Below are 26,719 nucleotides of genomic sequence, written 5' to 3' on the forward strand. Positions count from 1 at the left end.
AGACGGTTGGCGTATATGGGGAATCATCCTGACACTGATGCACTTTGACCACATTCAGTTAATGTTACCTCCACCCTCCGGGTTAAATGGGGCTATTGGATGAATGCTCGTTGGACATAGCACAAAACAACAAATCATTAAGCGCAACCCCTGCGCTTCACAAACTAAACCAGTAAACTTTCGCTAACCACCATGTAGCATAAACCTTCATCGCCCAATCCCAGCAAACTACCTCTAAAACTCCATTAATCATCCCTTCCATGACATCATCGGAACGATGTATATATACACACAAACACATACAAAATAACTTAAACTTATTAGAGAAACTCCAGTACTAAAAATAGTAAACACAAGCAATAATTTCATATACTTCACTCTCACTCACCACTCAACTATCAGCTAACCACACCCCCGTCCACATAGCTTAACACAAAGCATGGCACTGAAGTTGCCAAGATGGCATAAAACATGCCTGCGGACAAAAGACTTAGTCCTAACCTTACGGTTGGTTTTTGCTAAATATATACATGCAAGTATCCGCGCCCCAGTGTAAACGCCCTCGACCACCTACCCCCATACAGGCCTTGAGGAGCGGGTATCAGGCACACCCAAGTAGTAGCCCAAGACGCCTCGCTAAGCCACGCCCCCACGGGTATTCAGCAGTAATTAACATTAAGCAATGAGTGCAAACTTGACTTAGTTATAGCAACAGCCTAACTTCAAGGGTTGGTAAATCTTGTGCCAGCCACCGCGGTCATACAAGAAACCCAAATCAACCGTCCTATTGACACGGCGTAAAGAGTGGTAAAATGCCTATCCTAGCTAACTAAGATCAAAATGCAACTGAGCTGTCATAAGCCCAAGATGCACCTAAACACACCATTAAGATGATCTTAGGAACTAACGACTGATTTAAACCCACGAAAGCCAGGGCCCAAACTGGGATTAGATACCCCACTATGCCTGGCCCTAAATCTTGATACTTACTTTACCGAAGTATCCGCCAGAGAACTACGAGCACAAACGCTTAAAACTCTAAGGACTTGGCGGTGCCCCAAACCCACCTAGAGGAGCCTGTTCTACAATCGATAATCCCCGATTAACCCAACCACCCCTTGCCAACACAGCCTACATACCGCCGTCGCCAGCCCACCTCGAATGAGAGCACAACAGTGGACACAATAGCACCCCGCTAATAAGACAGGTCAAGGTATAGCCTATGGAGTGGAAGAAATGGGCTACATTCCCTATTCATAGGGCACACGGAAAGAAGCGTGAAACCACTTCTGGAAGGCGGATTTAGCAGTAAAGTGGGACAATAGAGCCTACTTTAAGCCGGCCCTGGGGCACGTACATACCGCCCGTCACCCTCCTCAAAAGCCACATCCCACATAACTAATACCATAAATACGCTGAAGATGAGGTAAGTCGTAACAAGGTAAGTGTACCGGAAGGTGTACTTAGAATATCAAGACGTAGCTATAACACCAAAGCACTCAGCTTACACCTGAAAGATATCTACTAGACCGGATCGTCTTGAAGCCCCCCCTCTAGCTCAACCACACAAATAGTACACCAAAACTAAAGAATTTACTAAACTAATTAAACTAAAGCATTTTACAGTCTTAGTATAGGCGATAGAAAAGACACTTAGACGCGATAGAGACCCCAGTACCGTAAGGGAAAGATGAAATAGCAGTGAAACAATCAAAGCGACAGACAGCAAAGATCAACCCTTGTACCTTTTGCATCATGGTTTAGCGAGAACAACCAAGCAAAGTGAACTAAAGTTTGCCCCCCCGAAACCCAAGCGAGCTACTTTCAAGCAGTTAAAGAGAGCGAACCCGTCTCTGTTGCAAAAGAGTGGGATGACTTGTCAGTAGAGGTGAAAAGCCAACCGAGCTGGGTGATAGCTGGTTACCTGTGAAACGAATCTAAGTTCCCCCTTAATCCTCCCTACCGGACATCCTGAACCCTAATGAGATGATTAAGAGCTATTTAATGGAGGGACAGCTCCATTAAAAAAGGACACAACCTCGACTAGCGGATAATTCTTACTACTGATCCTACCGTGGGCCCTAAAGCAGCCATCAAAAAAGAGTGCGTCAAAGCTCCACCACCTAAAAATACCAAAATAAGATGATTCCCTTATCACAAACAGGTCAACCTATGAATATAGGAGAATTAATGCTAAAATAAGTAACTCAGGGCCACACCCCTCTAACGGCGCAAGCTTACATAGAAACATTATTAACAGACCTAGACAGATACAAAAACCCCTACAAGACCACGTATTAACTAACCCTGTTAACCCGACTCAGGAGCGCCTATAAGAGCGATTAAAATCTGTGAAAGGAACTCGGCAAATTAATAAGGCCCGACTGTTTACCAAAAACATAGCCTTCAGCAAATTAAACAAGTATTGAAGGTGATGCCTGCCCGGTGACTTAGGTTTAACGGCCGCGGTATCCTAACCGTGCAAAGGTAGCGCAATCAATTGTCCCATAAATCGAGACTTGTATGAATGGCTAAACGAGGTCTTAACTGTCTCTCACAGATAATCAGTGAAATTGATCTCCCCGTGCAAAAGCGGGGATGTGAACATAAGACGAGAAGACCCTGTGGAACTTAAAAATCAACGACCACCGCGAATCCTCAATCAACCCCACTGGGGCCACTACCATCGCAGAGCCTGGTCGATATTTTTCGGTTGGGGCGACCTTGGAGGAGAACAAATCCTCCAAAAACAAGACCATACCTCTTTACCTAGAGCTACCCCTCAAAGTGCTAACAGTGACCAGACCCAATATAATTGATTAATGGACCAAGCTACCCCAGGGATAACAGCGCAATCCCCCTCAAGAGCCCATATCGACAGGGGGGTTTACGACCTCGATGTTGGATCAGGACATCCTAATGGTGCAGCCGCTATTAAGGGTTCGTTTGTTCAACGATTAACAGTCCTACGTGATCTGAGTTCAGACCGGAGCAATCCAGGTCGGTTTCTATCTATGACACACTCTCCCCAGTACGAAAGGACCGGGAAAGTGGGGCCAATACCACAAGCACGCCCCCCCCCTCTAAGCAGTGAAACCAACTAAACCGTGAAGAGGGCCTTCCCCCACCACTTTCAATCCTAGAAAAGGACCAGCTAGAGTGGCAGAGCCCGGCAAGTGCAGAAGGCTTAAGCCCTTTCCCCAGAGGTTCAAATCCTCTCCCTAGCTTCACCCATGATTCAAATAACAACACTAAGCTGCCTCGTTATATCCCTCCTATACATCATCCCAATCCTGATTGCCGTAGCCTTCCTAACCCTAGTAGAACGGAAAATCCTAAGCTACATACAATCCCGCAAAGGCCCTAACGTTGTCGGGCCTTTTGGCCTACTTCAACCATTTGCGGACGGACTGAAACTATTTACCAAAGAGCCCATCCGACCCTCTACCTCTTCCCCACTTCTATTCATTCTGATACCAATACTAGCCCTTGTCCTAGCCCTCACCACTTGAGCACCACTACCACTCCCATTTCCCCTAGCAGATCTAAACCTCGGAGTTCTCTTCCTAATAGCCATGTCAAGCCTAGCCGTCTACTCAGTCCTATGATCAGGCTGAGCCTCGAACTCAAAATACGCACTAATCGGAGCCCTACGGGCAGTAGCACAGACCATTTCATACGAAGTGACACTGGCCATAATCCTGCTATCAATAATCATACTAAGCGGAAGCTACACACTCAGCTCCTTTGCCGTCGCACAGGAGCCTCTATACTTCATTTTCTCCTCATGACCCCTAGCAATAATATGATACGTATCCACCCTAGCAGAGACAAACCGAGCTCCTTTTGACCTCACAGAGGGTGAATCTGAGCTAGTCTCAGGGTTTAACGTTGAATACGCCGCAGGACCCTTCGCCTTATTCTTCCTAGCTGAATATGCGAACATTATGCTAATAAATACACTTACAGCCATCATATTCCTAAACCCAAGCGCCCTAGGGCCACCCACAGAACTATTCCCCGTCATCCTAGCCACAAAAGTCCTCCTACTATCTTCTGGTTTCTTATGGGTCCGAGCTTCATACCCACGATTCCGATATGACCAACTAATGCACCTACTATGAAAAAACTTCCTACCCCTCACACTAGCTCTGTGCCTCTGACACATCAGCATACCTATCTGCTATGCAGGCCTACCTCCTTACATAAGGAAATGTGCCTGAACTACAAAGGGTCACTATGATAAAGTGAACATAGAGGTATAACAGCCCTCTCATTTCCTGTTGACCTTAGAAAAGTAGGAATTGAACCCACACAAGAGAAATCAAAATTCTCCATACTTCCCTTATATTATTTTCTAGTAGAGTCAGCTAATCAAGCTATCGGGCCCATACCCCGAAAATGATGGTTTAACCCCCTCCTCTACTAATGAACCCTTACGCGACCCCAATCATAACCTTCAGCCTCATCTTGGGCACCACAATCACAATTTCCAGCAACCACTGAGTTCTGGCCTGGACAGGACTGGAGATCAACACACTAGCCATCATTCCCCTAATTGCCAAATCCCACCACCCATGAGCAGTAGAAGCCGCAACGAAATACTTCCTAACCCAAGCAGCTGCTTCCGCCCTGGTCCTATTCTCTAGCATAACTAATGCCTGAGTCACTGGCCAATGAGACATCACACAAATAAACCACCCAACCTCCTGTCTACTACTGACAGCAGCAATCGCTATTAAACTGGGCCTAGTGCCATTTCACTTCTGATTCCCAGAAGTACTACAAGGATCGCCACTAATAACAGCCCTGCTACTCTCGACCCTCATAAAATTCCCCCCACTAACCCTGCTCCTACTAACATCCAAATCCCTCGACCCAGCTCTACTCACCGCCATGGCCCTAGCCTCAACAGCACTAGGAGGCTGAATAGGACTGAACCAAACACAAACACGCAAAATCCTAGCCTTCTCGTCCATCTCCCACTTAGGCTGAATCGCCATCATCCTAGTTTACAGCCCCAAATTGGCCTTACTTACCTTCTACCTATACTAGGATGGCCTCTAGCAGGATTTACTCACTGATTCCCACTACTCACTGGGTTTACCCTACACCAAACATGAGCAAAAGCCCACTTCGGGGTAATATTTACAGGAGTAAACCTAACGTTCTTCCCCCAGCACTTCCTAGGCCTAGCAGGAATACCCCGACGATACTCGGACTATCCCGACGCCTACACACTATGAAACACCATTTCCTCCATCGGCTCCCTAATCTCAATAGTAGCCGTAATCATACTAATATTCATCATCTGAGAAGCCTTTTCGGCCAAACGAAAAGTCCTACAACCAGAACTAACTACCACAAACGTTGAATGAATCCACGGCTGCCCTCCCCCATACCATACTTCCGAGGAACCGGCCTTCGTCCAAGTACAAGAAAGGAAGGAATCGAACCCTCACATGCTGGTTTCAAGCCAACTGCATTAACCGCTCATGCTTCTTTCTTATGAGACGTTAGTAAACCAATTACATAGCCTTGTCAAGACTAAATCACAGGTAAAAATCCTGTACATCTCATGTGGCCAACCACTCCCAACTAGGATTCCAAGACGCCTCATCACCCATCATAGAAGAACTCGTTGAATTCCACGACCACGCCCTAATCGTTGCCCTAGCTATCTGCAGCCTAGTTCTCTACCTTTTAGCCCACATACTAACAGAAAAACTCTCGTCCAATGCTGTAGACGCCCAAGAAGTAGAGCTGATCTGGACAATCCTACCTGCTATCGTCCTGGTACTCCTCGCCCTCCCATCCCTACAAATCCTCTACATAATGGACAAAATCGATGAACCAGACCTCACCCTAAAAGCCATCGGCCACCAATGATACTGAAGCTACGAATATACAGACTTCAAAGACCTATCATTCGACTCCTACATAGTGCCCACCCCAGACTTACCCAACGGCCACTTCCGACTGCTAGAAGTTGACCACCGCGTAGTTATCCCAATAGAATCCCCCATCCGCGTGATCATTACTGCAGGAGACGTACTCCACTCCTGAGCAGTCCCAACGCTCGGAGTTAAAACAGACGCAATCCCAGGCCGACTAAACCAAACTTCATTCATTACCACCCGGCCTGGGATTTTTTACGGACAATGCTCAGAAATTTGCGGGGCTAATCACAGCTACATACCCATTGTAGTAGAATCAACCCCACTCCCACATTTCGAGGCCTGATCGTCCCTTCTATCATCATCCTAATCATTAAGAAGCTATGCAACAGCACTAGCCTTTTAAGCTAGCCAAAGAGGGACTTCCCCCTCCTTAATGATATGCCACAGCTTAACCCCGCACCATGATTTTCAATCATAATTATAACCTGATTAACCCTAGCACTCCTCATCCAACCAAAACTACTAGCCTTCACCACAACCAACCCCCCATCAAATAAGACCTCCCTCACTACCAAACCCACACCATGATCCTGACCATGAACCTAAGCTTCTTTGACCAATTTTCCAGCCCCAATCTATTTGGCATCCCCTTAATCCTACTATCCCTACTCTTCCCAGCCCTACTATTCCCGTCCCCAAACAACCGATGAATCAACAACCGCCTTTCTACTATCCAAACATGACTCCTTCACCTAATCACAAAACAACTAATAGTCCCACTCAACAAAAATGGCCACAAATGAGCCATAATATTTACATCCCTAATAATCATACTTCTTACAATCAACCTTCTAGGCCTCCTTCCATATACATTCACCCCAGCCACCCAACTATCTATGAACATAGCCCTAGCCTTCCCACTATGGCTCGCCACACTACTAACAGGCCTACGAAACCAACCATCAGCCTCTTTAGCCCACCTATTACCCGAAGGTACCCCTACACCCCTAATCCCCGCACTAATCCTGATCGAAACAACCAGCCTACTAATCCGCCCCCTAGCCCTCGGAGTCCGCCTTACAGCCAACCTTACAGCAGGACACTTACTCATCCAACTCATCTCTACAGCCTCCATTGCATTAATACCCACCCTTCCTGCAGTATCCATCCTAACAATAATCATCCTACTACTCCTAACCATCCTAGAAGTAGCAGTAGCCATAATCCAGGCCTACGTCTTCGTGCTCCTTCTAAGCCTATACTTACAAGAAAACATCTAATGGCACACCAAGCACACTCATACCACATAGTTGACCCAAGCCCTTGACCAATCTTCGGGGCAGCCGCCGCCCTACTCACAACCTCAGGATTAATCATGTGATTCCACTACAACTCATCCATACTACTAACCCTAGGCCTCATCTCAATACTCCTAGTAATACTCCAATGATGACGAGACATTGTACGAGAAAGCACCTTCCAAGGCCATCACACTCCCACAGTCCAAAAAGGCCTACGATACGGCATAATCCTTTTCATCACATCCGAAGCATTCTTCTTCTTAGGGTTCTTCTGAGCGTTCTTCCACTCGAGCCTGGCCCCAACCCCAGAACTAGGAGGCCAATGACCCCCAACAGGAATTAAACCACTCAACCCGATAGAAGTCCCCCTACTAAACACAGCCATCCTACTAGCCTCAGGCGTTACCGTAACGTGAGCCCATCACAGCATCACAGAAGGAAACCGAAAACACGCCATCCACGCCCTAACCCTAACGATCCTCCTGGGATTCTACTTCACAGCCCTACAAGCAATAGAATACCACGAAGCCCCATTCTCAATCGCCGATAGCGTCTACGGATCTACCTTCTTCGTTGCCACTGGATTCCACGGACTCCACGTAATCATCGGATCCTCCTTCCTGACCGTCTGCCTCTTCCGACTGATCAAGTTCCACTTTACATCAGACCACCACTTCGGATTCGAGGCAGCAGCCTGATACTGACACTTCGTAGACGTCATCTGACTATTCCTCTACATAACCATCTACTGATGAGGATCTTGCTCTTCTAGTATATTAATTACAATTGACTTCCAATCTCTAGAATCTGGTATAAACCCAGAGGAGAGCAATGAACGCACTCATGTTCATATTCGCCCTATCATCAATCCTAAGCGCCGCCCTAACCGCATTAAACTTCTGACTCGCCCAAATAAACCCCGACTCAGAGAAACTCTCACCGTACGAATGTGGATTCGACCCACTTGGATCTGCTCGATTACCATTCTCAGTCCGATTCTTCCTCAGTAGCCATCCTGTTCGTCCTATTCGACCTAGAAATCGCCCTCCTACTCCCCCTGCCATGAGCCGTCCAACTCCAATCCCCCCTAATGACCCTCACCTGAACTGTAGTGATCCTCCTTCTCCTAACACTCGGACTGGCCTACGAGTGAATTCAAGGGGGCCTAGAATGAGCAGAATAACAGAAAGTTAGTCTAACCAAAAAGATAGCTGGTTTCGACCCAGCAGATTACAGCCAACCCTGTAACTTTCTTATGTCGCCCCTGCATTTAAGCTTCTACTCAGCCTTCATTTTCAGCGGACTAGGACTAGCCTTCCACCGAACCCACCTAGTATCCGCCCTACTATGCCTTGAAAGCATAATATTATCGATATTCGTAGGCCTATCAATATGATCCATCGAAAACCAAGTCTCCTCATTCACCATGGTACCAATTCTCATGCTAACCTTCTCAGCGTGTGAGGCGGGCACAGGCCTGGCCATCCTAGTAGCCTCCACCCGCACACATGGCTCCGACCATCTACACAACCTAAACCTCCTGCAATGCTAAAAATCATCCTACCCACAATCATACTTCTTCCAACAGCCCTGCTGTCTCCACCAAAATTTCTATGGACTAACACCACCTTATACAGCCTCCTAATCGCTGCCCTAAGCCTACAGTGATTAATCCCAACCTACTACCCCTACAAATTTTTATCCAACTGAACAGGAATTGACCAAATCTCATCCCCCCTCCTAGTACTATCCTGCTGACTACTCCCACTCATAATCATAGCAAGCCAAAACCACCTGCAACAAGAACCCCTACAACGCAAACGAATCTTTATCTCAACCTTAGTCGCAGTCCAGCCATTCATCCTACTAGCCTTTTCCACCACAGAACTAGCACTATTTTACATCTCATTTGAAGCAACCCTCATTCCCACCCTAATCTTAATCACCCGATGGGGGAACCAACCAGAACGCCTAAGCGCTGGCATCTACCTGCTATTCTACACGCCAGTAAGCTCTCTACCCCTGCTAATCACAATCATACACCTATACGTGAAAATTGGCACCCTGCACCTGCCAACCCTACAACTAACCCACCCAACCCTATCCACCTCATGGACAGGAATACTATCAGGTCTAGCACTGCTCATAGCATTCATAGTAAAAGCCCCACTATACGGCCTACACCTCTGACTGCCAAAAGCCCACGTAGAAGCACCCATCGCAGGCTCAATACTCCTCGCCGCCCTACTACTAAAGCTAGGAGGATACGGAATTATACGAGTCACTCTATTTATGGGCCCACTGTCCAACCTCCTGCACTACCCCTTCCTAACCCTGGCCCTATGAGGCGCCCTAATGACTAGCTCAATCTGCCTACGACAGACAGACCTAAAATCACTAATCGCTTATTCATCCGTTAGCCACATAGGCCTAGTTATCGCCGCAGGAATAATCCAAACCCACTGATCATTCTCAGGGGCAATGATCCTAATAATTTCCCATGGACTAACTTCCTCCATACTATTCTGCCTAGCCAACACAAACTATGAACGTACGCACAGCCGAATTCTACTACTCACACGAGGCCTACAACCTCTCCTACCACTCATAGCTACCTGATGATTGCTGGCCAATCTAACAAACATAGCCTTACCCCCAACAACAAACCTCATAGCAGAGCTAACCATTATAATCACCTTATTCAACTGATCTGCCTTCACGATCATCCTAACAGGAATCGCAACCCTACTAACCGCCTCCTACACCTTATTCATACTACTAATGACCCAACGAGGCTCAATCCCCTCCCACATCACATCTATGCAAAACTCAACCACGCGAGAACACCTGCTCATAACACTCCACATTATCCCAATATTCCTCCTAATCCTCAAACCCGAACTGATCTCCGGAATCCCCTCATGCAAGTATAGTTTAAACCAAACATTAGACTGTGATTCTAAGAATAGAAGTTCAAACCTTCTTACCTGCCGAGGGGAGGGTTTAACCAACAAGAGCTGCTAACTCTTACATCTGAGCCTAAAACCTCAGCCCCCTTACTTTTAAAGGATAACAGCAATCCACTGGTCTTAGGAACCACCCATCTTGGTGCAAATCCAAGTAAAAGTAGTGAACCCCACACTACTAATCAACTCCCTCACACTACTCACGCTGACAATCCTCCTAACCCCAATCATCCTGCCATTTCTATTTAAAAACTTTAAAAACACCCCACAAGCCACCACCCGCGCTGTTAAAACCGCATTCCTAATTAGCCTAGCCCCTACAACCGCATTCATCTACTCGGGAGTAGAATCTGTCACCTGCCACTGGGAGTGAAAATTCATTATAAACTTTAAAATCCCCCTGAGCCTAAAAATAGACCAATACTCAATAACATTTCTTCCAATCGCCCTATTTGTAACATGATCAATCCTACAATTCGCCATATGATACATGGCCTCAGAGCCATACGTAACAAAATTTTTCACCTACCTACTGACATTCCTAGTCGCCATACTCCTCCTAACAACCGCAAACAACATATTCCTCCTATTCGTAGGCTGGGAAGGAGTACGAATCATGTCCTTCCTTCTCATCGGCTGATGACAAGGCCGAGCAGATGCCAACACCGCCGCCCTACAAGCCGTAATCTACAACCGAATCGGAGACGTCGGACTGATCCTGAGCATAGCATGACTAGCTTCAACATTCAACACCTGAGAGATCCAACAAGCCGTACACCCCCACCAAACCCCAATCCTCCCCCTCATAGGATTAATCCTCGCAGCCGCAGGAAAATCCGCCCAATTTGGACTCCACCCATGACTGCCCGCAGCAATAGAAGGCCCCACCCCAGTATCAGCCCTACTGCACTCCAGTACCATAGTAGTAGCCGGAATCTTCCTGCTCATCCGCATGCACCCCCTGCTAGCCACCAACCAGACAGCCCTAACTGCCTGCCTATGCCTAGGTGCTCTATCAACCCTATTCGCTGCCACATGCGCCCTAACCCAAAATGACATCAAAAAAATCATTGCTTTCTCAACATCCAGCCAACTAGGACTAATAATAGTCACTATCGGACTAAACCTCCCACAACTAGCCTTCCTACACATCTCAACCCATGCCTTCTTTAAAGCCATACTATTCCTATGCTCAGGGTCTATCATCCACAACCTAAACGGAGAACAAGATATCCGAAAGATAGGAGGCCTACAGAAAATACTCCCAGTCACTACTTCCTGCCTAACCATCGGAAACCTGGCGCTGATAGGAACCCTATTCCTAGCCGGATTCTACTCAAAAGACCTCATCATCGAAAGCTTAAACACATCATACCTAAATACTTGAGCCCTACTCCTAACCCTTATAGCCACAGCATTCACCGCAACCTACAGCATCCGCATAACCATCCTAGTCCAAGCTGGACAAACCCGAATCCCCCCAATAGTATCAATAAACGAAAACAACCCACTAATCACCGCCCCCCTAACCCGACTCGCCCTAGGCAGCATTACAGCAGGAATAATCATTACCTCTTTCATCACACCAACCAAAACCCCCCCAATAACCATACCCCTTATCACCAAAACCGCTGCCATCCTCATAACAATCCTAGGAATCATCCTAGCCCTAGAACTATCGAACATAACACACACCCTCACTCACCCCAAACCAAACCCCCTCATAAACTTCTCCTCTGCATTAGGGTACTTCAACCCCCTAGTACACCGATTCTTCTCCAAAAACCTACTAGAAAAGGGACAAAACATTGCCCTACACTTGATCGACCTCTCCTGACTCAAAAAAATAGGGCCAGAGGGCCTTGCTGAACTACAAGTAGCCGCAAGCAAAGCCGCAACCTCAATACACACAGGGCTAATTAAGGCCTACCTAGGATCCTTCGCCCTCTCCATCCTGGTAATAATCCTAATAACACACAGACTCACTAATGGCCCCTAACATCCGCAAATCCCATCCCCTACTAAAAATAATCAACAACTCCCTAATCGACCTACCCGCCCCCTCCAACATCTCTGCCTGATGAAACTTCGGCTCCCTTCTAGCCATCTGCTTAGCCACACAAATCCTAACAGGCCTGCTACTAGCCATACACTACACTGCAGACACTTCACTCGCCTTCTCCTCAGTAGCTCACACATGCCGAGACGTCCAGTACGGATGGCTCATCCGCAACCTCCACGCCAACGGTGCTTCGCTCTTCTTTATCTGCATCTACTTACACATCGGACGAGGCCTCTACTACGGCTCCTACCTATACAAAGAAACCTGAAACACAGGAGTAATCCTCCTACTCACCCTAATAGCAACTGCCTTCGTAGGGTATGTCCTACCATGAGGACAAATGTCATTCTGAGGGGCCACCGTAATCACCAACCTATTCTCAGCCATCCCGTACATTGGGCAAACTCTAGTAGAATGAGCCTGAGGAGGATTCTCAGTAGACAATCCAACCTTAACCCGATTCTTCGCCATCCACTTCCTACTGCCCTTCCTAATTGCAGGAATCACCCTAGTCCACCTAACCTTCCTACACGAATCAGGCTCAAATAACCCACTAGGAATCGTATCAGACTGCGACAAAATCCCATTCCACCCGTACTTCTCCATTAAAGACAGCTTAGGGCTTACCCTAATAATCACCCCTCTAATAGCACTAGCCCTATTTTCACCGAACCTCCTGGTTCTTGGAATCCTAGTTGGGAGTGGTTGGCCACATGAGATGTACAGGATTTTTACCTGTGATTTAGTCTTGACAAGGCTATGTAATTGGTTTACTAACGTCTCATAAGAAAGAAGCATGAGCGGTTAATGCAGTTGGCTTGAAACCCATCCCCAGTGGTGCAAGTGCACTCTCTGAACTCACTGAAGTGCATCCCCAGTGGTGCCAGTGCACTCTCTGCACTCACTGCACTGCATCCCCAGTGGTGCCAGTGCAATCTCTGGACTCACTGCACTGCATCCCCAGTGGTGCCAGTGCACTCTCTGGACTCACTGCAGTGCATCCCCAGTGGTGCCAGTGCACTCTCTGGACTCACTGCAGTGCATCCCCAGTGGTGCCAGTGCACTCTCTGGACTCACTGCACTGCAGCCCCAGTGGTGCCAGTGCACTCTCTGGACTCACTGCAGTGCATCCCCAGTGGTGCCAGTGCACTCTCTGGACTCACTGCACTGCATCCCCAGTGGTGCCAGTGCACTCTCTGGACTCACTGCACTGCATCCCCAGTGGTGCCAGTGCACTCTCTGGACAAGCTGAAGTGCATCACCAGTGGTGCCAGTGCACTCTCTGCACTCACTGCACTGCATGTCCAGTGGTGCCAGTGCGCTCTCTGGAGTCACAGCACTGCATCCCCAGTGGTGCCAGTGCAATCTCTGGACTCACTGCACTGCATCCCCAGTGGTGCCAGTGCACTCTCTGGACTCACTGAAGTGCATCCCCATTGGTGCCATTGCACTCTCTGCACTCAATGCACTGCATCCCCAGTGGTGCCAGTGCACTCACTGGACTGACTACACTGCATCCCCAGTGGTGCCAGTGCGCTCTCCGGAGTCACAGCACTGCATCACCAGTGGTGCCAGTGCACTCACTGGACACACTGTACTGCATCACAGGTGGTGCCAGTGCACTCTCTGCACTCACTGCAGTGCATCCCCAGTGGTGCCAGTGCATTCACTGGACTCACTGGACTGCATCACCAGTGGTGCCAGTGCACTCTCTGGACTCACAGCACTGCATCCCCAGTGGTGCCAGTGCACTCTCTGGACTCACTGCACTGCATCCCCAGTGGTGCCAGTGCAGTCTCTGGACTCACTGCACTGCATCCCCAGTGGTGCCAGAGCACTCTCTGGACTCACTGCACTGCATCCCCAGTGGTGCCAGTGCACTCTCTGGACTCACTGCAGTGCATCCCCAGTGGTGTCAGTGCACTCTCTGGACTCACTGCAGTGCATCCCCAGTGGTGCCAGTGCACTCTCTGGACTCACTGCAGTGCATCCCCAGTGGTGCCAGTGCACTCTCTGGACTCACTGCACTGCATCCCCACTGCTGCCAGTGCACTCTCTTGACTCACTGCACTGCATCCCCAGTGGTGCCAGTGCACTCTCTGGACTCACTGCAGTGCATCCCCAGTGGTGCCAGTGCACTCTCTGGACTCACTGTACTGCATCACCAGTGGTGCCAGTGCACTCTCTGGACTCACTGCAGTGCATCCCCAGTGGCGCCAGTGCACTTTCTGGACTCACTGCACTGCATCCCCAGTGGTGCCTGTGCACTCTCTGCACTCACTGCACTGCATTCCCAGTCGTGCCAGTGAAGTCTCTGGACTCACTGCACTGCATCCCCAGTGGTGCCAGTGCACTCTCTGGACTCACTGCACTGCATCCCCACTGCTGCCAGTGCACTCTCTGGACTCACTGCACTGCATCCCCAGTGGTGCCAGTGCACTCTCTGGACTCACTGCACTGCATCCCCAGTGGTGCCAGTGCACTCTCTCGAATCACTGCACTACATCCCCAGTAGTGCCAGTGCACTTCACTGGACTCACTGTACTGCATCATCGGTGGTGCCAGTGCACTCTCTGGACTCACTGCACTGCATCCCCAGTGGTGCCAGTGTACTCTCTGGACTCACTGCACTGCAGGCCCAGTGGTACCAGTGCACTCACTGGACTCACTGTACTGCATCACCAGTGGTGCCAGTGCACTCTCTGGACTCACTGCACTGCATCCCCAGTGGTTCCAGGGCATTCACTGGACTCACTGTACTGCATCTCCAGTGGTGCCAGTGCACTCTCTGGACTCACTGCACTGCATCCCCAGTGGTGTCAGTGAGCTCTCTGGACTCACTGCACTGCATCCCCAGTGGTGCTAGTGCAGTCTCTGGACTCACTGCAGTGCATCACCAGTGGTGCCACTGCACTCTCTGGACTCACTGAAGTGCATTCTCAGTGGTGCCAGTGCACTCTCTGGGCTCACTGAAGTGCATCCCCAGTGGTGCCAGTACACTCACTGGACTCACTGCACTGCATCCCCAGTGGTGCCAGTGCACTCTCTGGACTCAATGCACTGCATCCCCAGTGGTGCCAGTGCACTCTCTGGACGCACTGCAGTGCATCCCCAGTGGTGCCAGTGCACTCTCTGGACTCACTGCACTGCATCCCCAGTGGTGCCAGTGAAGTCTTTGGACTCACTGCACTGCATCCCCAGTGGTGCCAGTGCACTCTGTGGAGTCACTGAAGTGCATCCCCAGTGGTGCCAGTGCACTCTCTGGACTCACTGCACTGCATGTCCAGTGGTGCCAGTGCACTCTCTGGACTCACTGTACTGCATCCCCACTGGTGCCAGTGCACTATGTGGACTCACTGTACTGCATCCCCAGTGGAGACAGTGCACTCTCTGGACTAACTGCAGTGCATCCCCAGTGGTGCAAGTGCACTCTCTGGACTCACTGCAGTGCATCCCCAGTGGTGCCAGTGCACTCTCTGGTCTCACTGCAGTGCATCCCCAGTGGTGCCAGTGCAGTCTCTGGACTCACTGCACTGCATCCCCAGTGGTGCCAGTGCACTGTCTGGACTCACTGCAGTGCATCCCCAGTGGTGTCAGTGCACTCTCTGGACTCACTGTACTGCACCCCCAGTGGTGCTAGTGCACTCACTGGACTGACTGCACTGCATCCCCAGTGGTGCCAGTGCGCTCTCTGGAGTCACAGCACTGCATCCCCAGTGGTGCCAGTGCACTCACTGGACTCACTGCACTGCATCACAGGTGGTGCCAGTGCACTCTCTGGACTCACTGCAGTGAATCCCCGGTGGTGCCAGTGTACTCTATGCAGTCACTGCACTGCATCCCCAGTGGTGCCAGTGCACTCACTGGACTAACTGGACTGCATCCCCAGTGGTGCCAGAGCACTCTCTGGACTCACTGCACTGCATCCCCAGTGGTGCCAGTGCACTCTCTGGACTCACTGCACTGCATCCCCAGTGGTGTCAGTGCACTCTCTGGACTCAATGCACTGCATCCCCAGTGGTGCCAGTGCACTCTCTGGACTCAGTGCACTGCATCCCCAGTGGTGCCAGTGCAATCTCTGGACTCACTGTAGTGCATCCCCAGTGGTGCCAGTGCACTCTCTGGACTCACTGCAGTGCATCCCCAGTGGTGCCAGTGCATTCTCTGGACTCACTGCAGTGCATCCCCAGTGGTGCCAGTGCACTCTCTGGACTCACTGCACTGCATCCCCAGTGGTGCCAGTGCACTCTCTGGAGTCACTGAAGTGCATCCCCAGTGGTGCCAGTGCACTCTCTGGACTCACTGCACTGCATTCCCAGTGGTGCCAGTGCACTCTCTGGACTCACTGTACTGCATCCCCACTGGTACCAGTGCACTCTCTGGACTCACTGTACTGCATCCCCTGTGGTGACAGTGCACTCTCTGGACTCACTGCAGTGCATCCCCAGTGGTGCCAGTGCACTCTCTGGACTCACTGCAGTGCATCCCCAGTGGTGCCAGTGCACTCTCTGGACTCACTGCACTGCATCCCCAGTGGTGCCAGTGCACTCTCTGGACTCTCTGCAGTGCATCCACAGTGGTGCCAGTGCACTCACTGGACTCACTGCAGTGCATTCCCTCTGGTGCCAGTGCACTCTCTGGACTCACTGCACTGCATCCCCAGTGGTGCCAGTGCACTCTCTGGACTCACTGCACTGCATCCCCAGTGGTGCCAGTGCATTCTCTGGACTCACTGCAGTGCATCCCCAGTGGTGCCAGTGCACTCTCTGGACTCACTGAGGTGCATCCCCAGTGGTGCCACTGCACTCTCTGGACTCACTGCACTGCATCACCAGTGGTGCCAGTGCACACTCTGGACTCACTGCACTGCATCCCCAGTGGTGCCAGTGCACTCTCTGGACTCACTGCACTGCATCCCCAGTGTTCCCAGTGCACTCTCTGCACTCACTGCAGTGCATCCCCAGAGGTTCCAGTGCACTCTCTGGACTCACTGCACTGCATCCCCAGTGGTGCCAGTGCACTCTGTGGACTCACTGCACTGCATCCCCAGTGGTGTCAGTGCACTCTCTGGACTCAGTGCACTGCATCCCCAGTGGTGCCAGTGCATTCACTGGACTCACTGCACTGCATCCCCAGTGGAGCCCGTGCACTCTCTGGACTCACTGCAGTGCATCCCCAGTGGTGCCAGTGCACTCTCTGGACTCACTGAAGTGCATTCTCAGTGGTGCCAGTGCACTCTCTGGACTCACTGCACTGCATCCCCAGTGGTGCCAGTGCACTCTCTGGACTCACTGCAGTGCATCCCCAGTGGTGCCAGTGCACTCTCTGGTCTCACTGCAGTGCATCCCCAGTGGTGCCAGTGCACTCTCTGGACTCACTGTACTGCACCCCCAGTGGTGCTAGTGCACTCACTGGACTGACTGCACTGCATCCCCAGTGGTGCCAGTGCGCTCTCTGGAGTCACAGCACTGCATCCCCAGTGGTGCCAGTGCACTCGCTGGACTCACTGCACTGCATCACAGGTGGTGCCAGTGCACTCTCTGGACTCACTGTAGTGAATCCCCGGTGGTGCCAGTGTACTCTCTGCAGTCACTGCACTGCATCCCCAGTGGTGCCAGTGCACTCACTGGACTAACTGGACTGCATCCCCAGTGGTGCCAGAGCACTCTCTGGACTCACTGCACTGCATCCCCAGTGGTGCCAGTGCACTCTCTGGACTCACTGAAGTGCATTATCAGTGGTGCCAGTGCACTCTCTGGACTCACTGCAGTGCATCCCCAGTGGTGCCAGTGCACTCTCTGGTCTCACTGCAGTGCATCCCCAGTGGTGCCAGTGCAGTCTCTGGACTCACTGCACTGCATCCCCAGTGGTGCCAGTGCACTGTCTGGACTCACTGCAGTGCATCCCCAGTGGTGTCAGTGCACTCTCTGGACTCACTGTACTGCACCCCCAGTGGTGCTAGTGCACTCACTGGACTGACTGCACTGCATCCCCAGTGGTGCCAGTGCGCTCTCTGGAGTCACAGCACTGCATCCCCAGTGGTGCCAGTGCACTCTCTGGACTCACTGCACTGCATCACAGGTGGTGCCAGTGCACTCTCTGGACTCACTGTAGTGAATCCCCGGTGGTGCCAGTGTACTCTCTGCAGTCACTGCACTGCATCCCCAGTGGTGCCAGTGCACTCACTGGACTAACTGGACTGCATCCCCAGTGGTGCCAGAGCACTCTCTGGACTCACTGCACTGCATCCCCAGTGGTGCCAGTGCACTCTCTGGACTCACTGCACTGCATCCCCAGTGGTGTCAGTGCACTCTCTGGACTCACTGAAGTGCATACCCAGTTGTGCCAGTGCACTCTCTGGACTCAATGCACTGCATCCCCAGTGGTGCCAGTGCACTCTCTGGACTCAGTGCACTGCATCCCCAGTGGTGCCAGTGCACTCTCTGGACTCACTGCAGTGCATCCCCAGTGGTGCCAGTGCACTCTCTGGACTCACTGCACTGCATCCCCAGTGGTGCCAGTGCACTCTCTGGACTCACTGCACTGCATCCCCAGTGGTGCCAGTGCACTCTCTGGAGTCACTGAAGTGCATCCCCAGTGGTGCCAGTGCACTCTCTGGACTCACTGCACTGCATCCCCAGTGGTGCCAGTGCACTCTCTGGACTCACTGTACTGCATCCCCACTGGTACCAGTGCACTCTGTGGACTCACTGTACTGCATCCCCTGTGGTGACAGTGCACTCTCTGGACTCACTGCAGTGCATCCCCAGTGGTGCCAGTGCACTCTCTGGACTCACTGCAGTGCATCCCCAGTGGTGCCAGTGCACTCTCTGGACTCACTGCAGTGCATCCCCAGTGGTGCCAGTGCACTCTCTGGACTCACTGCAGTGAATCCACAGTGGTGCCAGTGCACTCACTGGACTCACTGCAGTGCATTCCCTCTGGTGCCAGTGCACTCTCTGGACTCACTGCAGTGCATCCCCAGTGGTGCCAGTGCACTCTCTGGACTCACTGCACTGCATCCCCAGTGGTGCCAGTGCATTCTCTGGACTCACTGCAGTGCATCACCAGTGGTGCCAGTGCACTCTCTGGACTCACTGAGGTGCATCCCCAGTGGTGCCAGTGCACTCTCTGGACTCACTGCACTGCATCCCCAGTGTTCCCAGTGCACTCTCTGCACTCACTGCACTGCATCCCCAGAGGTTCCAGTGCACTCTCTGGACTCACTGCACTGCATCCCCAGTGGTGCCAGTGCACTCTCTGGACTCACTGCACTGCACCCCAGTGGTGTCAGTGCACTCTCTGGACTCAGTGCACTGCATCCCCAGTGGTGCCAGTGCATTCACTGGACTCACTGCACTGCATCCCCAGTGGAGCCCGTGCACTCTCTGGACTCACTGCAGTGCATCCCCAGTGGTGCCAGTGCACTCTCTGGACTCACTGAAGTGCATTCTCAGTGGTGCCAGTGCACTCTCTGGACTCACTGCACTGTATCCCCAGTGGTGCCAGTGCACTCACTGGACTGACTGCACTGCATCCCCAGTGGAGCCAGTGCGCTCTCTGGACTCACTGCAGTGCATCCCCAGTGGTGCCAGTGCACTCTCTGGACTCACTGCACTGCATCCCCAGTGGTGCCAGTGCACTCTCTGGACTCACTGCAGTGCATCCCCAGTGGTGCCAGTGCACTCTCTCGAGTCACTGCACTACATCCCCAGTAGTGCCAGTGCACTCACTGGACTCACTGTACTGCATCATCGGTGGTGCCAGTGCACTCTCTGGACTCACTGCACTGCATCCCCAGTGGTGCCAGTGCACTCTCTGGACTCACTGCACTGCAGGCCCAGTGGTACCAGTGCACTGACTGGACTCACTGCAGTGCATCCCCAGTGGTGCCAGTGCAGTCTCTGGACTCACTGCACTGCATCCCCAGTGGTTCCAGTGCATTCACTGGACTCACTGTACTGCATCTCCAGTGGTGCCAGTGCACTCTCTGGACTCACTGCACTGCATCCCCAGTGGTGCCAGTGAGCTCTCTGGACTCACTGCACTGCATCCCCAGTGGTGCCAGTGTACTCACAGGATTCACTGCACTGCATCCCCAGTGGTGCTAGTGCAGTCTCTGGACTCACTGCAGTGCATCCCCAGTGGTGACAGTGCACTCTCTGGACTCACTGAAGTGCATTCTCAGTGGTGCCAGTGCACTCTCTGGGCTCACTGAAGTGCATCCCCAGTGGTGCCAGTACACTCACTGGACTCACTGCACTGCATCCCCAGTGGTGCCAGTGCACTCTCTGGACTCACTGCACTGCATCCCCAGTGGTGCCAGTGCACTCTCTGCACTCACTTAACTGCATCCCCAGTGGTGCCAGTGCACTCTCTGGACTCACTGCACTGCATCCCCAGTGGTGCCAGTGAAGTCTTTGGACTCACTGCACTGCATCCCCAGTGGAGCCAGTGCACTCTGTGGAGTCACTGCAGTGCATCCCCAGTGGTGCCAGTGCACTCTCTGGACTCACTGCACTGCATGTCCAGTGGTGCCAGTGCACTCTCTGGACTCACTGTACTGCATCCCCACTGGTGCCAGTGTACTATGTGGACTCACTGTACTGCATCCCCAGTGGTGCCAGTGCACTCTCTGGACTCACTGCAGTGCATCCCCAGTGGTGCCAGTGCACTCTCTGGACTCACTGCAGTGCATCCCCAGTGGTGCCAGTGCAGTCTCTGGACTCCCTTCACTGCATCCCCAGTGGTGCCAGTGCACTTTCTGGACTGACTGCACTGCATCCCCAGTGGTGCCAGTGCGCTCTGTGGAGTCACAGCACTGCATCCCCAGTGGTGCCAGTGCACTCACTGGACTCACTGCACTGCATCACAGGTGGTGCCAGTGCACTCTCTGGACTCACTGCAGTGAATCCCCGGTGGTGCCAGTGTACTCTCTGCAGTCACTGCACTGCATCCCCACTGGTGCTAGTGCACTCACTGGACTAACTGGACTGCATCCCCAGTGGTGCCAGTGCACTCTCTGGACTCACTGCACTGCATCCCCAGTGGTGCCAGTGCACTCTCTGGACTCACTGCACTGCATGTCCAGTGGTGCCAGTGCACTCTCTGGACTCACTGCACTGCATCCCCAGTGGTGCCAGTGCACTCTCTGGACTCACTGCACTGCATCCCCAGTTGTGCCAGTGCACTCTCTGGACTCAATGCACTGCATCCCCAGTGGTGCCAGTGCACTCTCTGGACTCAGTGCACTGCATCCCCAGTGGTGCCAGTGCAATCTCTGGACTCACTGTAGTGCATCCCCAGTGGTGCCAGTGCACTCTCTGGACTCACTGCAGTGCATCCCCAGTGGTGCCAGTGCACTCTCTGGACTCACTGTACTGCATCACCAGTGGTGCCAGTGCACTCTCTGGACTCACTGCAGTGCATCGCCAGTGGTGCCAGTGCACTCTCTGGACTCACTGCACTGCAGACCCGGTGGTGCCAGTGCAATCTCTGGACTCACTGCACTGCATCCCCAGTGGTGCCAGTGCACTCTCTGGACTCACTGCAGTGCATCACCAGTGGTGCCAGTGCACTCTCTGGACTCACTGCACTGCATCCCCACTGGTACCAGTGCACTCTGTGGACTCACTGTACTGCATCCCCAGTGGTGACAGTGCACTCTCTGGACTCACTGCACTGCATCACCAGTGGTGCCAGTGCACTCTCTGGACTCACTGCAGTGCATCCCCAGTGGTGCCAGTGCACTCTCTGGACTCACTGCGCTGCATCCCCAGTGGTGCCAGTGCAGTCTCTGGACTCACTGCACTGCATCCCCAGTGGTGCCAGTGCAATCTCTGGACTCACTGCACTGCATCCCCAGTGGTGTCAGTGCACTCTCTGGACTCACTGAAGTGCATCCCCAGTTGTGCCAGTGCACTCTCTGGACTCAATGCACTGCATCCCCAGTGGTGCCAGTGCACTCTCTGGACTTCAATCTTTGGTTTACAAGACCAATGTTTTTATAAACTATTAGAGTATTTAGCAGTTGAGTATTTTGTTTTCTAGGGCGCTTGCGGCGGGGAGGAGAAATAGGAGGATAGTGAAGTAGGCGATTGAAGCGAGTTGGCCGATGATGATGAATGGGTGTTCGACGGGTTGGCTTCCTACTCATGTTAGGACGAGGAGGTCGGCGACTAGTACTCAGAATAGGAGCTGGGAGAGTGGTCGGAATGTTATTGCTCGTTGTTTTGATTTGTGCAGGAATGGGATTAGGAATAGGATCAGTACGGAGGCGGCCAGTGCTAATACGCCTCCTAGTTTATTTGGGATTGAACGTAGGATGGCGTAGGCGAATAGGAAGTATCATTCTGGCTTGATGTGTGGTGGGGTTACTAGTGGGTTTGCTGGGGTGAAGTTTTCTGGGTCTCCCAGGAGGTTAACCGCTCATGCTTCTTTCTTATGAGACGTTAGTAAACCAATTACATAGCCTTGTCAAGACTAAATCACAGGTAAAAATCCTGTACATCTCATGTGGCCAACCACTCCCAACTAGGATTCCAAGACGCCTCATCACCCATCATAGAAGAACTCGTTGAATTCCACGACCACGCCCTAATCGTTGCCCTAGCTATCTGCAGCCTAGTTCTCTACCTTTTAGCCCACATACTAACAGAAAAACTCTCGTCCAATGCTGTAGACGCCCAAGAAGTAGAGCTGATCTGGACAATCCTACCTGCTATCGTCCTGGTACTCCTCGCCCTCCCATCCCTACAAATCCTCTACATAATGGACGAAATCGACAAACCAGACCTCACCCTAAAAGCCATCGGCCACCAATGATACTGAAGCTACGAATACACAGACTTCAAAGACCTATCATTCGACTCCTACATAGTGCCCACCCCAGACTTACCCAACGGCCACTTCCGACTGCTAGAAGTTGACCACCGCGTAGTTATCCCAATAGAATCCCCCATCCACGTGATCATTACTGCAGGAGACGTACTCCACTCCTGAGCAGTCCCAACGCTCGGAGTTAAAACAGACGCAATCCCAGGCCGACTAAACCAAACTTCATTCATTACCACCCGGCCTGGGATTTTTTACGGACAATGCTCAGAAATTTGCGGGGCTAATCACAGCTACATACCCATTGTAGTAGAATCAACCCCACTCCCACATTTCGAGGCCTGATCGTCCCTTCTATCATCATCCTAATCATTAAGAAGCTATGCAACAGCACTAGCCTTTTAAGCTAGCCAAAGAGGGACTTCCCCCTCCTTAATGATATGCCACAGCTTAACCCCGCACCATGATTTTCAATCATAATTATAACCTGATTAACCCTAGCACTCCTCATCCAACCAAAACTACTAGCCTTCACCACAACCAACCCCCCATCAAATAAGACCTCCCTCACTACCAAACCCACACCATGATCCTGACCATGAACCTAAGCTTCTTTGACCAATTTTCCAGCCCCAATCTATTTGGCATCCCCTTAATCCTACTATCCCTACTCTTCCCAGCCCTACTATTCCCGTCCCCAAACAACCGATGAATCGACAACCGCCTTTCTACTATCCAAACATGACTCCTTCACCTAATCACAAAACAACTAATAGTCCCACTCAACAAAAATGGCCACAAATGAGCCATAATATTTACATCCCTAATAATCATACTTCTTACAATCAACCTTCTAGGCCTCCTTCCATATACATTCACCCCAACCACCCAACTATCTATGAACATAGCCCTAGCCTTCCCACTATGGCTCGCCACACTACTAACAGGCATGTTTAACCATGTACGTGCCCCAGGGCCGGCTTAAAGTAGGCTCTATTGTCCCACTTTACTGCTAAATCCGCCTTCCAGAAGTGGTTTCACGCTTCTTTCCGTGTGCCCTATGAATAGGGAATGTAGCCCATTTCTTCCACTCCATAGGCTATACCTTGACCTGTCTTATTAGCGGGGTGCTATTGTGTCCACTGTTGTGCTCTCATTCGAGGTGGGCTGGCGACGGCGGTATGTAGTCTGTGTTGGCAAGGGGTGGTTGGGTTAATCGGGGATTATCGATTGTAGAACAGGCTCCTCTAGGTGGGTTTGGGGCACCGCCAAGTCCTTAGAGTTTTAAGCGTTTGTGCTCGTAGTTCTCTGGCGGATACTTCGGTAAAGTAAGTATCAAGATTTAGGGCCAGGCATAGTGGGGTATCTAATCCCAGTTTGGGCCCTGGCTTTCGTGGGTTTAAATCAGTCGTTAGTTCCTAAGATCATCTTAATGGTGTGTTTAGGTGCATCTTGGGCTTATGACAGCTCAGTTGCATTTTGATCTTAGTTAGCTAGGATAGGCATTTTACCACTCTTTACGCCGTGTCAATAGGACGGTTGATTTGGGTTTCTTGTATGACCGCGGTGGCTGGCACAAGATTTACCAACCCTTGAAGTTAGGCTGTTGCTATAACTAAGTCAAGTTTGCACTCATTGCTTAATGTTAATTACTGCTGAATACCCGTGGGGGCGTGGCTTAGCGAGGCGTCTTGGGCTACTACTTGGGTGTGCCTGATACCCGCTCCTCAAGGCCTGTATGGGGGTAGGTGGTCGAGGGCGTTTACACTGGGGCGCGGATACTTGCATGTATATATTTAGCAAAAACCAACCGTAAGGTTAGGACTAAGTCTTTTGTCCGCAGGCATGTTTTATGCCATCTTGGCAACTTCAGTGCCATGCTTTGTGTTAAGCTATGTGGACGGGGGTGTGGTTAGCTGATAGTTGAGTGGTGAGTGAGAGTGAAGTATATGAAATTATTGCTTGTGTTTACTATTTTTAGTACTGGAGTTTCTCTAATAAGTTTAAGTTATTTTGTATGTGTTTGTGTGTATATATACATCGTTCCGATGATGTCATGGAAGGGATGATTAATGGAGTTTTAGAGGTAGTTTGCTGGGATTGGGCGATGAAGGTTTATGCTACATGGTGGTTAGCGAAAGTTTACTGGTTTAGTTTGTGAAGCGCAGGGGTTGCGCTTAATGATTTGTTGTTTTGTGCTATGTCCAACGAGCATTCATCCAATAGCCCCATTTAACCCGGAGGGTGGAGGTAACATTAACTGAATGTGGTCAAAGTGCATCAGTGTCAGGATGATTCCCCATATACGCCAACCGTCTCATCGAGGGACCCTTGAAATATAGGATAGGCCGTGAGGCAGGTGTGTCCAGGCTTAGATTGTGGGACCCCCGAGATCACTGGGAATAGCCACCTGTGAGGTAACCCCGGAAAAAATAAGAGGAACCAGAGGCGCCAAAAAGCTGGAACATGCCGCGATTACGCATTGAGAAGGTGAAAGTACTCACAGATGCCACTTTGAAGGGCAAGGAGGGGTGAGTGAACCCAATGGATGGCCCTGACCGAGGAACCAGAGGCGCAAAAATGTGAGGAGGGCGAGGGGTTTAGGGGGAACGTATGGGCCTGAAGCTAGTCATACCGGACATTATGTGCAACGGGTTGCTGATTTCACGTGAGGAGTACGATTAATAAATCCGTCTGATACGAACTGCATGAGATATGTGGTGGAGAGTTGTTGTTGGAGCATGTCCTGTGAGCATTCATTAAAATGGGGTCTTGTTATGCGCTTGAGTGGAGTTGTATTGGGTGTTGTGGGGTATGGTCCTAGAACATTCATGCCGGGTGGTTTGGTAGGAGTGTGTTTAAGGGTTTAATGGCCGTGTACATGTATGGGTTTAGCACCTGCTTATAAGATAGTCCATATATAATGTATATTACTGGTACTATAGTATGTATGTATATGGGGTATATAAATTTATGCACGAATATGCATAACCAAATACCCCCGCCTCGGGGGGGGAGGGGGGGGGGGGGGTTAAGCATAATGGCATAGATGGGGTAGAATTATTGGGGGCTTGCGGTTAGTTCCTGTAGTTGAGAACAATGGCGGCTTTTCGAGCCGCAGGCCTCGGGTAGTGTCCGGGCAGGAATAATGACTTATTTTATGTTTTTTTTAGGGATTTGCTTTGCGGTGGGTGTTTTGGGTGTGGCGTCGAATCCTTCGCCGTATTATGGGGTTGTTGGTTTGGTGTTAGCGTCTGTGGCGGGGTGCGGGTGGTTGCTGGGCCTTGGGGTTTCGTTCGTGGCTTTAGTGCTGTTTATGGTGTATTTGGGGGGTATGCTGGTGGTGTTTGTTTATTCAGTAGCTTTAGCAGCGGAGCCTTTCCCTGGGGCTTGGGGGGATTGACGGGTGATTGGATGTGCAGTAGCGTTTGTGGCAATTGTTTTTGGGGGGTTGGTGTTTGGGGGGTTTATGGGGGCTTGGAAGTTCGGGGTTTCTACTGTGAATAATGTTGGGGTGTTTGTTGTTCGGTCGGATTTTAGTGGAGTTTCCATGTTTTATTCACATGGGGCAGGGATGTTTTTAGTGGCGGGTTGGGGGCTGTTGTTGACTTTGTTTGTTGTATTGGAGCTTGTGCGGGGGTTGTCGCGGGGTGCTAT

The 26,719-nt window shown here is 51.1% G+C and overlaps 2 long non-coding RNA genes across 2 annotated transcripts in view; one reads left to right on the forward strand and one right to left on the reverse strand.

Moving 5' to 3' along the window:
• Positions 1-10,124, forward strand: part of LOC310881037 — a 49,949-nt gene extending 39,825 nt beyond the window's left edge. The window contains exon 2 of the long non-coding RNA XR_014572074.1: positions 6,846-10,124. This is a non-coding gene — a long non-coding RNA (uncharacterized lncRNA). The remainder of the gene's footprint in view (positions 1-6,845) is intronic.
• Positions 1,548-26,719, reverse strand: part of LOC310881041 — a 44,797-nt gene continuing 19,625 nt past the window's right edge. Inside the window, exon 2 of the long non-coding RNA XR_014572078.1 lies at positions 1,548-2,262. This is a non-coding gene — a long non-coding RNA (uncharacterized lncRNA). The remainder of the gene's footprint in view (positions 2,263-26,719) is intronic.

Source organism: Anser anser, assembly GCF_964211835.1.
Source record: "Anser anser genome assembly, chromosome: 13".
Lineage (NCBI taxonomy): Eukaryota > Metazoa > Chordata > Aves > Anseriformes > Anatidae > Anser > Anser anser.